This window comes from Lissotriton helveticus, chromosome 5_1 (assembly GCF_964261635.1).
Source record: "Lissotriton helveticus chromosome 5_1, aLisHel1.1, whole genome shotgun sequence".
Taxonomy (NCBI): domain Eukaryota; kingdom Metazoa; phylum Chordata; class Amphibia; order Caudata; family Salamandridae; genus Lissotriton; species Lissotriton helveticus.
Genome location: NC_136065.1, coordinates 333,435,391 through 333,453,016, shown reverse-complemented (window position 1 = coordinate 333,453,016; position 17,626 = coordinate 333,435,391).

The window sequence follows — 17,626 nt, the reverse complement described above, 5'->3', positions numbered from 1 at the left end:
CAGAGACTCTGTCCATCACCACCCCCTTTTTGTAATTATTTTGGCCACCATGAGTGTGGAAGGGTATGCTCAGACATGAGTCCCTTGCTCATTGCACCATCAGGATTCAAGCAAGCCGGGCCGAAGACGGCTGTAATACCAGAAACCAGTCCCCGGAAGCTTGTTTCCTTTCCAGTGAAGAATTGGCTTGGTAGTTTGGTCTGCCCTGTTCCCATGATGCACTGGGCCAGGGACAGACTAATTTGCATATAGCCAGGTTCTGAACTGGGATGGTGCAGTGAGCCAAAAAACGGTGATGGATCAAGCCCTGATCGGTTGACTGGGTAGGAGTGTTCTGATTAACTCAGATACTCTGTCCATCACCACCCCCTTTTTGTAATTATTTTGGCCACCATGAGTGTGGAAGGGTATGCTCAGACATGAGTCCCTTGCTCATTGCACCATCAGGCTTCAAGCAAGCCGGGCCGAAGACGGCTGTAATGCCAGAAACCGGTCCCCGGAAGCTTGTTTCCTTTCCAGTGAAGAATTGGCTTGGTAGTTTGGTCTGCCCTGTTCCCATGATGCACTGGGCCAGGGACAGACTAATTTGCATATAGCCAGGTTCTGAACTGGGATGGTGCAGTGAGCCAAAAAACGGTGATGGATCAAGCCCTGATCGGTTGACTGGGTAGGAGTGTTCTGATTAACTCAGATACTCTGTCCATCACCACCCCCTTTTTGTAATTATTTTGGCCACCATGAGTGTGGAAGGGTATGCTCAGACATGAGTCCCTTGCTCATTGCACCATCAGGATTCAAGCAAGCCGGGCCGAAGACGGCTGTAATGCCAGAAACTGGTCCCCGGAAGCTTGTTTCCTTTCCAGTGAAGAATTGGCTTGGTAGTTTGGTCTGCCCTGTTCCCATGATGCACTGGGCCAGGGACAGACTAATTTGCATATAGCCAGGTTCTGAACTGGGATGGTGCAGTGAGCTAAAAAACGGTGATGGATCAAGCCCTGATCGGTTGACTGGGTAGGAGTGTTCTGATTAACTCAGATACTCTGTCCATCACCACCCCAGTAACAGTAAAGTTTTATTTTTGTTACGGTACTCTTACGAGGACCACAAATAAAATATACATTTATACATTCCGTATTAATACATTTTCAATGAGATTTTCAAAAACTTAAAAATTCTGTAACAAACGAATTCATTAGGGGGGATTTTACATAGTGATAAAAAGTCTTGTGAGCTAGTGATCCTGCAGGACCGGTAGATGGGCATAAGACATGTTGACCTTGCATTTACAATTTCTGCATTAGGGCATATAAAAAATAAGTGTTCCAAATTTTGGTTGCCTCCTTGACAAAGGGTACAAAGGGCAGAGCTGTCAGGCCTCCAAGAGGAAGTGAAGGTTTGTACAGGAAGTGTTCCAAGGCGCAACATCATGATTGCACGCCTTGCGCCATGTTGAAGAGTATACTCTAGGTAAGGCTGACGTTGTTTGTATTCCTGCGAGGCTACATAAAATTTATATGACGATAGACTATTACAATGAAAGTGATCAATCTCGTAGCTCAATTTGGGAGTGAAGTTTTTTAGAAAAAGTTTGAGTTGAGCTGGTGACCACGTAGACAAAATTTCCACATTGACTTTTGCAAGCTGTAGAGCCTCTCGCATATTTTTAATAAAGGTAGTATGAGTAGAGTTACTCTCGAATGTTTCTACTTTTAGCAATCTTCTTAAAGTACCTTCTTTTGAAAGAAGAAGATTATGGGCCCACCTTATGATGCTCGCTATAGCTGTAGCATATGCGCTCGTGATGGTGCATTCCAGTCTCAATGCCTGTACTGGGGTAGATGTTGAAATCTTCAGTAGTTTTTTCAATATTCTTCCTTCTGTTAAATCCATATATGACCATTGATTTAGAGGAATATATTCCGATGCATAGGACAGGACCGGTGTGATTTTAGCTCGATAGACTTGAATCAGTGCAGAGAAATGTCTATGTCCAGTGGCCGAATATAAGCGTGACAAGGCCCCAGCATGCAGATCACTTTTTCTTTTCAGGTGGTTGATTTGATTGATGTTACTCATGTTTTGTGAGAAAATTCTACCCAGATATGTATACTCCTTTACTTGTTCTAGTTTCTCACCTCCCAGCTTCCATTCGTACCGTACCCTTTTCTTCTGCTTTGAAAAGGCAACCACTTTTGTTTTGTTCGTATTTGGAATTAGGTAATTTTTCCTTGAGTACTTATATAAAATATCTAAAAGATTTTGTAATCCGAAAGGTGTTAGGTCAAACATGACTATGTCGTCTGCATACAGCAGGGAATGGATATATTCAGTGGCTATCTTAGGAGGAGTACATATCCCTTGCTGCAGTTGGGAAGGTAGGTCACTTAAATACAGTGAGAATAAAATTGGAGCCAAGAGGCACCCTTGTTTCAGGCCATTTGATGTTCGTATTACCTTCGATAGGCCCTTGTCACTTCCCATTTGGACGCGGCACCAGGTGTCACTGTGTAGATTCACTATCAGGTGTAATAGCTGCTCCGGGATCCCCATTATTCTCAATTTTAACCACAGGGTCGGTCTATCCACTCGATCGAAGGCTGTCGAGTAATCAATGAACGCTGCGTAAATAGTTTGTTTTTTCCCTGTTGCGTACTTATCTAAAATAGTTTGGAAGATTGCTACATTGTCAGTAACAGAATGGTGTGGGCGAAATCCGGACTGAAATTTAGGAATTAGACCTAATGAGAAAGCCCAATTTTTCAGCCTATCCAGGATTTCTGCTGCAAAAATCTTCCCAGCAGCGTCCATGAGGGCAATTTGCCTATAATTTCCCGGTGTGTTTCTTTTTCCTTTTTTGAAGATCGGGATTATGATACTTCCTTTCCAGGAATTTGGCATTTGACCACTGTCAAATACATAGTTAAATAGCGGCGAGAGCACCGTTCCCCACTCTTTATGGTCAATTTGGTAGACCTTGACAGGTATCTGATCGGGGCCAGATGCACCTGTGCTCCTTGCCTTCCTAATATTCATAGAGACTGACACTGCCGACGTTTTATTGATCTTAATATCTTTAGTTTCCACGTTTTCTCCTCCCACTTCTTCATTTTTAATATATTGATTCTGTTTGTATAGCTCGTGTAGGTATATGTCCCAGTTTTCTTCTGATACAGGTGTAGCCTCCAGCTTTTTTTTGGATCCTGTCATTGTTGCGATCAGTGACCAATATTTACGCTGGTTATTATGTTTAACTGCTAGCTGAATTTCAGTCCAATTAAAATCCTGCTTCAGTTTTTTTCCTTTAGTTTTTTCTCGTCGTATTTGATTCTTTAATCTATTGATTTCCTTTTTGTTTACTGACGAGAATTCCAGATACTGGGCACGTATCAGTCTATTGATTTGTTTTACGACTGGTTGATTCCAGTTTTTATTCTTGTTTTTCCATTTTCTTTTTGCTGGTCTGTGGTATTCTAGCTTACTTTGCAGAGCTTGTTTGAGATTATTCGTTAGATGTTCAAAGTTCTTTACAGGGTCATCTGAATATATGTTGGTCAATATATTGGTTTCAGTAATTAGTTGGCGCAGATATTCCAGATTTTCTGTCCCCCAGTAAATGCGACGCCTAGTTGTGTTTACTTCCGTTTTTTCTGTAAGAAATAATGGCAGGTTATAAAAAGAGGACGGTGCAATCCAGTGGGTTGAAAGGTTTAAAAAAGCATGATCACTTTCTGCAGTGAATATTATCGAAAGTTGACTCATTTGTTCTTTTCCTTCTGTTCCGCATATAAAGTAATCAATAGTTGAAGGAGATCCATTTCCTTGCCGTGTGTATGTTGCTGGTATATCACCATTGATGTTACCATTTAATATAATCCCATTAATGCCAGAGAGAAAAGCTAGTAGTGCGCGTCCCCTCTTATCCGATTTAGTTCCTTTTGGGAATTCAGGGAGTGATGGTTCCAGAGATTCCTCTTTGAGGAGACGAGCCCATTTCTTTATCTCGCAGTTAGAAATTTTAGCATTCAAGTCCCCCATTATGAGGTATGGCAAGTGAGATTGATCATCAATTATATGGGTGATAATTTCCATTAGGCGGTCAAACAGCAAATCATTATTATTACTGCTGGGAGGTGCGTAAATATTGAAGAGTAATATTTTTTCTAGTTTGGCTGAAGCATGGGTTCTAAGGGATACTTTTAAACATTGTAGATTGTCTGTGTTTGTGTTAATTATTTCCTGTGACCAAGAGTGATCTTCTTTTAATAATATTGCCAGACCACCCTTGGCGTGTCCCCTTCTTGATCTTTTTGCCAATGTTTCGTATACATAGTATCCTCTTTGAGTAAAGGTATTGATTAACCATGTTTCCTGGAGGGCGATGATATCAGGGGAATTTTTTATTGCATGTTTCATTTTTATATCAGTTTTCCCTGCCAGGTTCCAGGACAATAGCGTCAGACCTTTGCTAAACTTCGCGTTGTTGTGAATTTACCATTTTTTTGCTGTTTAAGGTTTCTGATAACCATGCCCATGATTTTATTAAGTTCTCATTGTTACTAAAGGTGGAATTCCGAGACCAGACTGACCTCTCTCCTTGAATTACTTGTATTTTAAGTAGATCTTTCCTCATAGTACTTGATGCTAGGTCTCCCCGATTAGAACTGTTGTTTTCTTTTCTTCTGTGGGTTTGTCCTAATATACCATTATTTGAGTTGTTGGTTTTAAAATCTTCCACCGAGATTACATCATAGCCATTTTTGTGAAGAATTTCCTTCTCTCTGATTATTATTCCAGGCAAAACCGGTGAATAAAAGGATACCTGTACTAGTTTGTTATTTTCTTTTATTGGAAACAGAACTAAGTCAATTTCATTGCTGGTCAGAGATTTCAAGGATGGAATTTCATGTAATAGATTAATGATTTTACCGCGATTAAACGGCTCCTTATCTGAAGGAAATAGCTCTTCAATAGTTATGTGTTTGGATGGATTTATTTCCCATGATTGGAAATTATTGTCATATGATTCTTTTATGACCATGTTATTTTGCGATGTAGGTCTATTTTCTATCGGAGGACAAAATTCATCTGCTTCAGGATTTAAGGGTTTTTCTACTGATGTTTTTTGAATTACTGGAGTGTTCACCAGATTTACAGGATGAAATTTTTGGAATTTGAGCCTATTCCCTTTTTTCCTCTGTATTCTCCTCATAGGTTGTCTCTTCTTCTTCCCCCTTACTTTTTCCCTAGTATTACTTTTTTCAGACTGTTCTCTTTGGTTGAAATCCTGTTCAGCAGTAACTCCTGTTAGCTCAGTTTTATTTTTTCCGATAATCTGATCGCGATTGTTATCGGATACTTTATTCGAAAAAATCGGATAGTGTTTGATATTGTTCTCAGCTTTGATTTCCAGTTCTTCTTTGAACAGTTTTTTAAGTGAATATGTGATAGGTGATTTTTCTTTGTTTTTTGATCCGTTAGTTTTATTGTTGATTATTAGTACGTCGTTCGTTTGTGTGCTTGCTTCCTGTTGTTTTGGGGCGGCACTTCCATTTTTATGAAATTCATCTGTTTGTTGTGATTCGACTTCTCCAGTTTGTTTTGATGAGACTTTAGTTAGATCTTTTTTCTTTTTTTCTTCAACCAGGAATTTAAGTATTCCTATTTGTACGTCTAAAGTATCATCTGAGTTAGCTAAAATGTGTCCAAGATGTGTTAGTACTGAATCCAGAATTTCTTGCAGTGAGAAGAGTGCTTTTGATATGGGAGAGACAGTATTTCCAGAGTTTAGGTTTATAAAATTTGGGTTTATAAAATTTGGGTCTGATAGATTGGTCAGATTAGAAAAAAGGTTAGGTGATTTTTCTGGCGAACTGGTTTGGGGATGTCTTTGACTTAGCAATATTTCTTTATTTTCTTCTTCAGTCTTTGAGTTATGATTTGCGGATACGTCGAAAAATAAGTCACCATCACCACCCCCTTTTTGTAATTATTTTGGCCACCATGAGTGTGGAAGGGTATGCTCAGACATGAGTCCCTTGCTCATTGCACCATCAGGATTCAAGCAAGCCGGGCCGAAGACGGCTGTAATGCCAGAAACCGGTCCCCGGAAGCTTGTTTCCTTTCCAGTGAAGAATTGGCTTGGTAGTTTGGTCTGCCCTGTTCCCATGATGCACTGGGCCAGGGACAGCCTAATTTGCATATAGCCAGGTTCTGAACTGGGATGGTGCAGTGAGCTTAAAAACGGTGATGGATCAAGCCCTGATCGGTTGACTGGGTAGGAGTGTTCTGATTAACTCAGATACTCTGTCCATCACCACCCCCTTTTTGTAATTACCTGGCGGAAGGGGCACTACGGGGCCTGCTCCCTGAATATGCACCACTAGAGGGTCGTTTACTGCAAGAAAAGATCACAGGGAAGGTGGTCTCGCTGACCTACAAAACAATTATGAATAATAAAACGAACACACTGGCGGGCCTCAGAGACACATGGGAACAGGAAGTGGGTGAGATGGACGATGTAGACTAGGGAGGGGTGTTGATGCATCCCAGAGAAGTGGCGATCAAGTCCCGCCTTCGCCTAATTCAGTTTAAGATCCTGCACAGGGTCTATTATGACAGAGTACGACTCTGTAAAATGGGGAGGACGTCAGATTCTCGCTGCGTGAGATGCGGTCACGAGAACGGGACTTTCTTACACATACTATGGACATGCACACATATACAGGCCTATTGGAACGAGATCGCTACTGAATTGGGTGCAGTTATGAAGATAGATATTCCGCTGGACCCGAAGTTGTTCCTACTGGGAATGACCAACGATATAGATCTGGCCCGTCCGCAGCTAATATTCCTAGTACTGGCCTTGGTGGTGGCTAAGAGGGACGTAGCTAGGAAGTGGGGAGCGGCTGACACACCTCAGATTGGGGAATGGAGGAGGGGACTAGACCTCTACATGGCGGCAGAAAGAGTCACATATAAAGCAAGAGGCTGTCCGAGGAAATTCCGCAGAGTGTGGAGTAAATGGAGACAATATCATGGCCTAGACGGAGGCCTCTGAAGGGTCCACAGCACTTACAAGATGCCCTGTGAATGGGAGGGAAGTAGAGGGACATGAGATGAGGGGCAAGAAGCGTGGAGGGACCTGTCATGTATGTTTACATGGAATGTGATACTAAAGACTTGTACTCGGACAGGCGTGGCTGGGATGTGGAGTTAGGGAGGTAAGGATTACTGCCTGATGATGTCATACATGCTATGGATACTGATTTGTGGGTAAAGTGATGCAAAGGTTTTATAAAGAATGTACTGACCATCTGCTGTTGCCTCTGGGGGTTATACCAGTTTATACGTTTGGGGGTGGGTGGGAGGGAGGGAAGATAAAGAAAATGCAGATGTAAGACTTTCGTGCTGAACTGTTGCATGTAACATTTGCCAAATGTTCTTCTTTTGTTTTATGAGTAACGCCGCCCGGCCTCCGGGATGTGGGTTCACGGGCTGTGTAGTATTTTGCTTCGCGACATATGCATTGATGTTGTCAGATGCAGGAAACTTGAAATGTAAGAGTAGGCACTTTATGAATCTGCAATAAAAATATTTAAATAAAATAATTCAGGACAAAACTTCGGGACAAAAGGTACGTTTTACAGACACGTCAGAGGTGGTCGTGCAATAGTATATAAGTACGTAAAATAATAACCACCTAAGTACAAGTCTAAATACGTTTATATTAGGTTGAGACAATCATGCACTTCACGGTTTTTCAGTATGCCCGCAGCTTGCTACCTTAGACGATTCAAAATTTGCATCTCGCTCCAGCAGGTACATTATCCACCAGACAATGGTCAACCGCACCTGAATATAAGTGAGGCCGCTTTTATTGTTGATTGAAAACTACTGGATATACAAGGAACTTTGCAGTGCCAGCCCCCAGTGACAAACCCCCCGCCCCCTTTCCAGCCTCCCAGGGAAACATCCGATGCCCGGTCCGGCCAGTGCGGCCTTGCTACCACCCTCCAATGGTGCCCCTCATCTTTACTTAGATGGTCTCTCATGTGTTTTTAATTTCTTTTATAGTGTTGCTCATCCCAAGTATGTAGGGCAGGGTGTCGGATTGTGTTACTTCACACACACATTATATAGAGACAATGACTCATATTAACATAAAAGTCACTGTATAGGAAATGGTACTTAGGATAATGGGTGCTACAAGGTGTAATCATTCTTTCATCCATCATTCAGTCTTTCACCATTCATTCTGTCCTTCCATCTGTGTGCCCATCTATATCCAAACATATTTAACCATTTGCAAACCAATCCACCATATATCCTTCAGTCCATCATTTCACTCATCCATCCCTCCAGTTACCCTTTCACTCATCCATCCATTATTCATCTACCCACCCTTTCACCCTATCCATCTGTACAGTCATCCATCCATCCATCCACTCTTCCACCAGCCATCCATTCACTTACTCATCCATCCACCCATTCACTTACTCATCCATCCGCCCATTCACTTACTCATCCATCCACCCATTCACTTACTCATCCATCTGCCCAGTCATTTATCCTTCCACCCATTCACCATTTCAGTCATTCATCCTCCCTTTCTCTCTCATCCCCCTTTCACTTATCCATCCATCTACCCACCCATCTACTCATCCATTCATGAATCCATCCATTGATCCTATTACTCATCGATCCTTTCACTCATCCAGCCATCCGTTCACTCATCCAGCCATCCGTTCTCTCTTCCATCCACCCTTTCACTTCACTCATCTATCCATCCTTTTATCCATCTACCCCTCTCACTCACTCATCAATCCTTACATCCACCCTTTCACTCATCCATCTATTCACCATTTCACTTATCAATTCATCTATCCACCCATTCACTTGCACATCATCTACCCTTTCATTCATCCATCCATCCTTTCACACACCCATCCACCAATTCACTCGCCCATCAGCTGCCCTTTCACTCATCCATCCATCCTTTCACACACTCATCCACCCTTTTACCCATCCATCTACCCTTCCACCCATACATCCATCTATTTACTTTTTCTCTCATCCTTACTTCCACTCATTCACTCATCCATCCTTTCATTATCTATCCATTCCCCCCTTTCATTCATGCATTCATCCTTTCAGTAATCCATCCAGCCATTCAGACATTCCTGCAATTATTTACTCACCCACCTTTTCACATTATGAGCCGAGCCTTTGTCTGCAGAGTTGCAGGCAGAAGAGTCCTATCAAGAACGCACTACAGCAAGGGGTGGGGTGGTGGAGAGTTCACTATGCCCCTGCACATAGGCAGACTGAAAACGTAGAAGTCACGAGTCACACATGATGCACAGTGCCAGGACCTGAGGTGACTGTGACATGGTGTTGTTTCCAGGGCTTTAAGTGGTGTAAAAAAACAGTGGGGTCTCTTCAATGGATGTAATTAAGAGCGCAGTTTAAAACACCTAGGCTAAAAATCTGCTCTTAGCATAGTGTTGTGCCCGACTGGTATTATGTTATTTCTGTCCTTGCATCCAGATATATAATACAGCAAGTATCATTACACCAACAACAAGCCAGGACTATTGGCTTTGTCAATGGTTGCTAGTTCCATAAAATAAAAAAGCAGCAACCATGGCTTTGTTGGATATAATATTGAAAATACCTCAGTTCTAAAATGACGAGACAGAGAAAGAACGATAACCCGTTCTATTTAACTTGTTTCACAGGCTTCTTTAATTGAAGTGTTCTCTCACATTGCAGCATGGGCGGTTTACTTTTTATCAAACAGAATGCCCTTCTGTACCTGGAGGCAGGAGGAGGCTGCCACATGCTTTAACACCCCCAGACTGCCCCATTGACATTCTGTATGTGGCAATTAGCGGAAAACAGAATGACAATGGGCGGGAGGGGCTGCTGTTGTGCTCCAGGAGGAGTGCGAGGCGGCTCCATCAGCGGGGGTGAGGCCTCTCACAGGGGAGCAGCGCTGGTCCCTGGGATGGCCAAAATGACAGACAAAAGGTGTCCGGATGCTCCGTGAAATGTAAGGATGGTTGGTCACCCAAGTGTGCGCGGCACCCCTGGCACCTCATTACGGCGCACCGGGGTGCCGCGGCGCACAGTTTGGGAACCACTGGCTTAGGGTGAAAGGGACGTGCAATGGGTGTTGCTGTGGGTGTTCCACCGCAACACCTTTTGACGATGTCGCAGATTTACAAGGAGGTGTAAATCTGAGGCAGCGGCAAAAACTAACACCATGCAATAGCAGGCAATAGAATGGCGAAACGGGGGGGAAATACTTTTAGTTCTCCTAGCTTTTGCCTAGCAAAATGCCATTAATAATTGTTTATGTACAGGAAGTAACAAATCACCATTAGTGATTGTTTATGTGCAGTAAGGGACACCTTCCTGTACATAAACAATCATTCCCTGCAATGCTATGGCGCAAGGGTGTCTGCGTTGGAGCTAGGCAGCTAAATTTAGCACAAGCGCTAGGGAAGAGAGTGCCGTATTATTGTGAATATGGCGCCTCCCTGCATTTTGAAAATGTCGGAACGCGGTGCTGCCAAATTTTACTGCAGCTCCGCGCTCTGACTTTTCTCGTAAATATGCCCCTCTCTATCTTCACAGGTTGTGTTTGGAGAAGTGATTTTGTCCTGGAGCGATAAGGCCAGTCCAACACAAACATGTTGTAGTGTAGCTCCTATTTTCCCAATAGGCTCTGCGCATTGGAATAGTACCTACAGCAGTAAAGGCCTAGACCAGACGTTAACTAGGTCTACTACTGTCGATACTAGACTTAATTTTTGGGTTTGCCAGCTAAGCTCAGAGTTCGCTAGAAACTTTCTCGAATGTTCAAGGAAGGATTAACTCCCCTGATTAGACAAGAAGGGATTTAGTTTCTGACAACCATAGAACATGACAACTTTGCTCTCCCCTAATCAAGAGTCAATCTCAAGAGTCGTGTGAGCACAAGGCAATTATTTTACTCAGTCAGTACGTGCATTCTTAGTCTCATCAGAATGTAGAGAAAAGGAAGAGACGGGCGTGTTCAATAAAAAGGTGTTATTTATTGATCAGTCTCTTTTCTCGTACAAGAGAAATGGATCGATATTATTGCAATACTTATAGTTAAGTAAAGTGCATACATTAAAAGCAATAGTATAAAATAATACTGTAAAAACATTGATATGGTTTCTGAGCCATATGATGTTTTAAAATGATTAAAATATATTTACATACACATATACATTTGACTAAACGTACTCAACTGGTGTTTCTAAATACGCCTACCCCGTGTACCTGACCTAAGTCTAATGCGTGGGCGGGAATAGAAAGTTACAGTTTAAGTTAAGTTTGTTTTTGCCAAGTGAATAACTAAAGAATTCTCTGTGAGGGGTTATTCAGTTCTGTACCTGGAAGTTAGGATGAATGAGGAATGGTATCTCTTTCTCTGCTCTCGATATTCCAGGCTGCCTGCGAGGGCTACCCGGAAGCGCCGGTGCTGGGTCTCTCGGCTTGAGATAGCAGCGCGTCTCTCAGCGCGTCAGGAAGGCGGGGCTGCTGCCAGCGGGGTCTGCTTCTGCTCTCGGCTTCAGCAAGTATGGCTGCTCCGTCTTGTCACCACGCGCGTGTTTGCATAGGGCAAGGTCGGCAATATTTATACCTTAAAGGTGCCGAGATTGACGTAAGGATGGACATAGGTACGTCAATAAAGATGTCATACGACTTGCTCGTTAGCACATTCTTTACTAAAGTTCTCTGTGAAATCAAAACAATGGCCGCACGGATTATCCAGGTTGTCATAGGTTTGATTTGTTATGAGAACGTCGTATGCCTTATCAGGGGCTGGAGGAATGTCGCTTGTCTAATTAGATCTCAAGCGTTATGACCTAATCAGATAACACGTTCCTGTGCCGTAGTGTGACTGCGTCAGATAACGGTATCTGCATCATGGGGGATTTCTTGCCTCATGGGCTGACTGTTAGTTAACTAGATAGTTAGTTTAACCAGAATAGGGTCAGGAATAGGGGGATTGATTCAGAACCTATAGAAATACACGACACCCACTCCACGCTAACTATGGTCATATCTACTAATCTATGCATAGTATAACATAGTACAACATACTATAGAGTATAGTGTATACCTTACCACCCCAAAATACATAAATGCATTTCGAAATTTTTCAAATATACTGAAAAATTGCAGTCATATATATTGTATGCACTTAAGCTATGAATTAAATGCAAAAGTAAACACGCATTTTTATGCATTATTGCTTTTTGGTATATGAGTAGTACACATGAAATGGCTCTTAATATAGCTATACAGAAAGGAAAGTCGAGACCATTTCATCACATAATAAAATATTTGTGAACATACCAGCGGGCAGCTAAAGTCTATATAAAGTATCTAAAAATAGAAATCTTAGTTCTCTAGGAATAGTTTCTTACTTTAAGCAGAAGATCAGTGTCCCGGGAAAAAAATATATAGAAAAATATTTTAAGGGGTTTGCTGAAAAAAGTTGCTGTCCGTGAACTGGATTGTAATTGTTCATGTGACTTTATTTTTTTTTTTTAAGTTGAAGGCCGAATTCAGGGAACGCCGTGTGCGAGTTTACTCAAAAGTCTCTATTTCTGTTCCGGAGAGAACATCATATCATTCAGGCTTTCGAAAAAACTGTCAACAGCTTCATGGGAAAGTTCCACTAAGTCGGAAATAGGTGTAACCATGCATTCATGCGCATGATTGTCTGCATTGACATTCTGATTTGCATTGCTGACAGAAGGTCGTACCTGTTCGATGTTGCTTTCATCTTGAACTTCACTACTCTTCAATCGCAGTGGTGAAGATTCCAGGAATGCCATCATCAGGATTGGCAGCCTTTGAGGGCAGCACAAAGCGTGAACCTTGGTAGGAACCAGCAGTGTATCTGCATCCACCGGCGCATCCGATTGTAGCGTCAGACAGGTGTCTAACACGCATTCTTCTCCGCATAGCAGAAACCTTAGTACAGGTAAAACACACCTTTGCCACATTGGTCGAAATGATAGAAACCAAGTCATGTTTAGGTCTCTAAGCCGGGAGAGTCCCAGGATTTTTGATATCCGGTCCCGGTATCCAATGGCTAGGATCGTATCTTCCATTGTCGCGAGAGTTTGATCTGTGACATGGGTTGCCATAACGAAAAATAAGGACTAGGAATAGGATTCCTGCAATTAGTCCCAGGATCAGGGGAAGTCCGCCAAAAACCGAATGGACGAAATCTGGAAAAATACCCAGTATGGCTTTGAATGGTGTTAATGCCATCGAAAATACTGTCTTAAATACCTTTGAGACCCCAGTGGTATCAGAAATATTTAAGATTTCGCTCAGGATTTCCGCGAAATGTACGGGGGAATTGGTTGATAATAATGTATGTATCTCTGCAGTCGTCCTTGCGACTTGTAGATCATACGTTTCTTTAGATGACGTGAGCCTTGTAGGCGTCTGAAGAAGCACTGTTTTCATTCTGCTTAAAGTGTCTATTCGAATAGAAGTAATTTTCAAACTGGGCCATGCCCTCGCCTCCCTGTCTGGAAAGGAGCTGGGGAACAAAGAACGTCCACAGCACTTGACCTTCGCCGTTGTAGTGACTAGATAAGGAGTCCCGGGCCTAAGACTACAACATCTGCGGTCTACAATAAGAATGTAACTCCCATTATAGAGTCTTTGAAAGAATGGTTCTATTTCAGTTGCAGGTGCGCCTTGCTGGTGACATGAAAGGTTGTATGAATTCCCTTCACAGGCTCCGTGCAACTAATACCGTTACACAGAAGCGTGCCGCTTAGTGACATAGCACAATTGTTGCCACTAAGAAACACTTTCTGTCCTTTATTACTGACACATGCATGTGAATAGGGCAGGGTCCAAGTTGTTTTAAGGTACCCCTTTCCCAATTTCTCGTACATGCCAGCCTGTATATATTTTTGGCAGTATTGAAACCTGAAGGTTGAGATTGGAATATTTTTGATTCCGTGGATTATCCATTCACTGACAGGTCGTTCTGACATTGTCAACGGTAATCTTTCTAGTTTTTCAATGCTCAAGATTGTATAATCAGCACCCTTCTGCGCCATACCGATTTGTCTATCAGTAAGGTTAAAGATTTGGAATAGTGACGTTGTGTTGATTAAACGCCAAGGCACATAGCCTGAACGCAGATTTTGTAACGTCCAGCCAAGCTGTATAATAGAACGCAATTGTGACTGACCATGTTGTAATAATAGTAAGTCTTGCGATAATATATCGATTGCTGAAGACACAATGCTGTCCAATGAAAATATTCTGGAGGACAGAGTCATTAACCCATTGTCCACTACAGAAAGTGATTTTTCCAAATTAATACGATCAATTTCACGTATTCTCTCTGCTGTTTCAATTTGAGTAACCTTCCAGGCCTCATTGTATGCTGCATATACAGAGGCTGCTATGAAACGCTTTTGACGCTGTTTGCGTGGTCCCAGTATGAAATCACGCAAGTCAGCACCATCAGTAAGTAAAGTTAGGTGTTGCTTAATTTCAGGCAGTGTGGAAGTTTGTAGCCATTGAAGGCATAATTTGCCCACACTGTAGGTTGTTATTATCCCTGGGTGATGTCTTTGGGGATATCTAGGGTCTGGCCTGGTCATTTTGAAACCCTGTGTTTTATTCAGGAATCTATCTTGACAGTTATTTGTATCTGTGGGCCAGATCAACCATTGTTTCCAATCAGGATGTGTTCTGTTTTGGTTAAGTATATGGTTTATGTCTATTTCTTCATCTGTTTCAGAGCTATTGCTAAACATTGTTGGCTTTGGAATAGACGGGTTATTTAAATCTTTGATTTTGGCTAAGCCAAGACAGGTGGTTTGTTGAACAGTGTCATTTAAAAATATCATTTGTTCTGGGATCATGCAGGCTCTAAACAAAGCTTCTAAACCCTGTACTTGCCATTCTTTTGTACCCCAAACACTTTTCAAATCAACATTTTTGTCCCAATAATCAAATCCAAAAGTATTCATTTTTTCAAAGAATATATCTGAATATATCAATTTTGTGTTCGTTATCATGGTTTTCATCCCTGTCTTGTTTGACAATTTATAATAAGATGTTTCAGCATTAGTTATGTTAAAACCTGAAAAATATGAATATTTGTCATAAACGGTTCTAGAGCTCCCTTTTGGAGGTGTAGCACAATGTTCCCATTGATTATAATTTAAAACATTTCTTGGTTGTGCAGATTTATGCAAAAAACTGTTACCATAATGGTTATAGCAATACATACTATCATAATTTGTAGAACCTTGCAAATAATCATGTTTTGTAAATTTAGCAGACATTACTAAGTCAGACATCATATTGTTTATACTTTCAAAGTCCCAATCATCAGCAAATGAGTTTGGTTTTGCAAAGTCACTCAAGGAGATCTTGATTTGGTGTGGATATTTCAGGATCTCGACCGGACCATAAATTTCATAGTCAGTGTTGTCCCAGGCTACCCCACCAGGTATTGGAATTGCTGTGAAGTTGGCTGAAGAAAGTTCTGAAGAAGTTCTCTTTTCTCGACGTGTGAAGATGTGTGTGGTTTGAGGACCAAGTTGATGTTCTGACTTGCTGTGTCCATTTTAGCATATTTTCCCTCAATGAAGCGTCCCAAAGTAAATACCATGTTGAGCCAAAGTATGAGGATAAATGCACCAAAACCCACCCAAAATTCAATCCATGGAGAAACCAGATATGTTTCTTTCAGTTGTTTCAAAAGTTCCTTAGCTTTGTCTTTAAAGGATTTTGATGATGGCTGTGTCTTTTGTTCGCTGAAACCTTCAGAGGAATCATCGAAGTTGATGAAGTAACCAGATGCAGTTCTGTCAATTGTTCCAATTGGTTCAGGATTTTTGTTTCTTGCATTTTCACTTGGAACTTCATTGTAGATTGGTGTGTCTCTGCTAAATGTTTTTATTTGGGTTTTCAGAGGTCTTAGTTCTATTGCATTGTTGCATAGTCCTTGTTGTTCGTCTGTAGGCGTTTCGAATGTGATGAGCCTCTTTGATAGGACCTCTGTACTGGTAGCAAACCTTGGTGTTCTGCTACTTATTGGGAGTCCACTTGGCCTACCGTTTGTTATCGGCCACATGTTGTGGTTTTACCAGGTCGATGGATACAACTCGGTTCTCCTTTTTTCCAGCAAGTGGCGGTAGTACAACTGATCTTGTCCCGTTGACAGACAAGACAGGAACTGCTTTTCTGTAAGAAGGCCCAAATTCCTTCTTTACCGCGATCTTCTCCCTGACTAGATCCCCGACTTTTGGAATCCAGACAGGTCTTGCTGGGACAGGTGGTGATTCTTCAGTGGTTGTTGGCTGTTGTTTCAACCGTATGTTGCTCAGGTCTTTTCTTGTTTTGTTTAAGTCCTGCAAAATAGCCAAACGGTCTTTGACATCAAAGGTTTTTTCTATTACCACTGAAGTCTGACTATCAAGGTCAGAGATCAACATCCTAGTTCCGAATAATAATTCGTACGGACTGAATCCCTTCAGAGAATTTCTTGGCAAGTTATTTAGACTACGTTGGACACTTATTAGATGTTTGACCCACCCAGCTCCCGAACCTAATATCCTTTCTATTATAGATTGCTTTCTGCCTTGGTTTTTTCTTTACACCATCCCATACCCTCAGGAAGGAAGTGAGAAGATTCCCGCTGGGCTGTGCTCATTTGGCCATGTTTCCCCCCCAGGCTGGTTTGCCTGAGTGAGAGAAATGGTCGAACGTAGCATGCTCTTAGCGTATATGCCATTTAGACTCGCAAATCTTGTATAATAGTACGGACGTCAGCCGAGTGCTGTGGATCTACATTATAAGTGGAAACTAGCCTGTATATGTTAATCGCAAGCCATTCTTTTTGCTGGTAATATTATCTGCCTTGATTCGACGAGGTATTAAACTGCTTCTCTCCCCTCTGCGATCTCTGTTGCAGTTTGGGCAGTTTTTTACAAACATGGTGTAGTGCAGGCTCATGCCTGGCCACCAGTACCGTGATTGTAATTCTTCCAGAGAATCTTTTAATTTAAGGTGTCTGTGACCCTCGCCCATGTGTGCGTCTGCGATTAACAAGTTTCTCCTGTCCATGTTTGGAATCACTCTATCCCCCACTCCAGGGATTCGAGCAAAAGGGACGGAGTTTGCATCGATTATGTATGTATAATTGAGTGGATAGTTGATCGGTAGTGCTGAGCAGTCGCCGTTTGATGACGTTTTCACCGCCAGCAATGTTTCACCGTCAATGTATTTTAATGTACGCTTTTTTCGATCTACGGGAGCCGATTTAGTGGCTGCCGCTGCGGCTGTTTCAGCCAATGAATTCCCCACAACGTGAACGCCATCACGTTGATGACTCAGTGAGTGTGTCACGTGAGTCTTTGGTAGTTCTTTTTTCAAAAGAGCTACTTGTTCCCAGAGTAGTCTCTGCTTTATTGGTGCATCTGTGTCATCTTTGTAACCGTTCTGAATCCATGTCTGCAAATCCTTGTTATATGCTTTGACGCAGTAATATGAATCTGACACTATAAGTGTCGGGAATTCGCGATCCGCATTATCT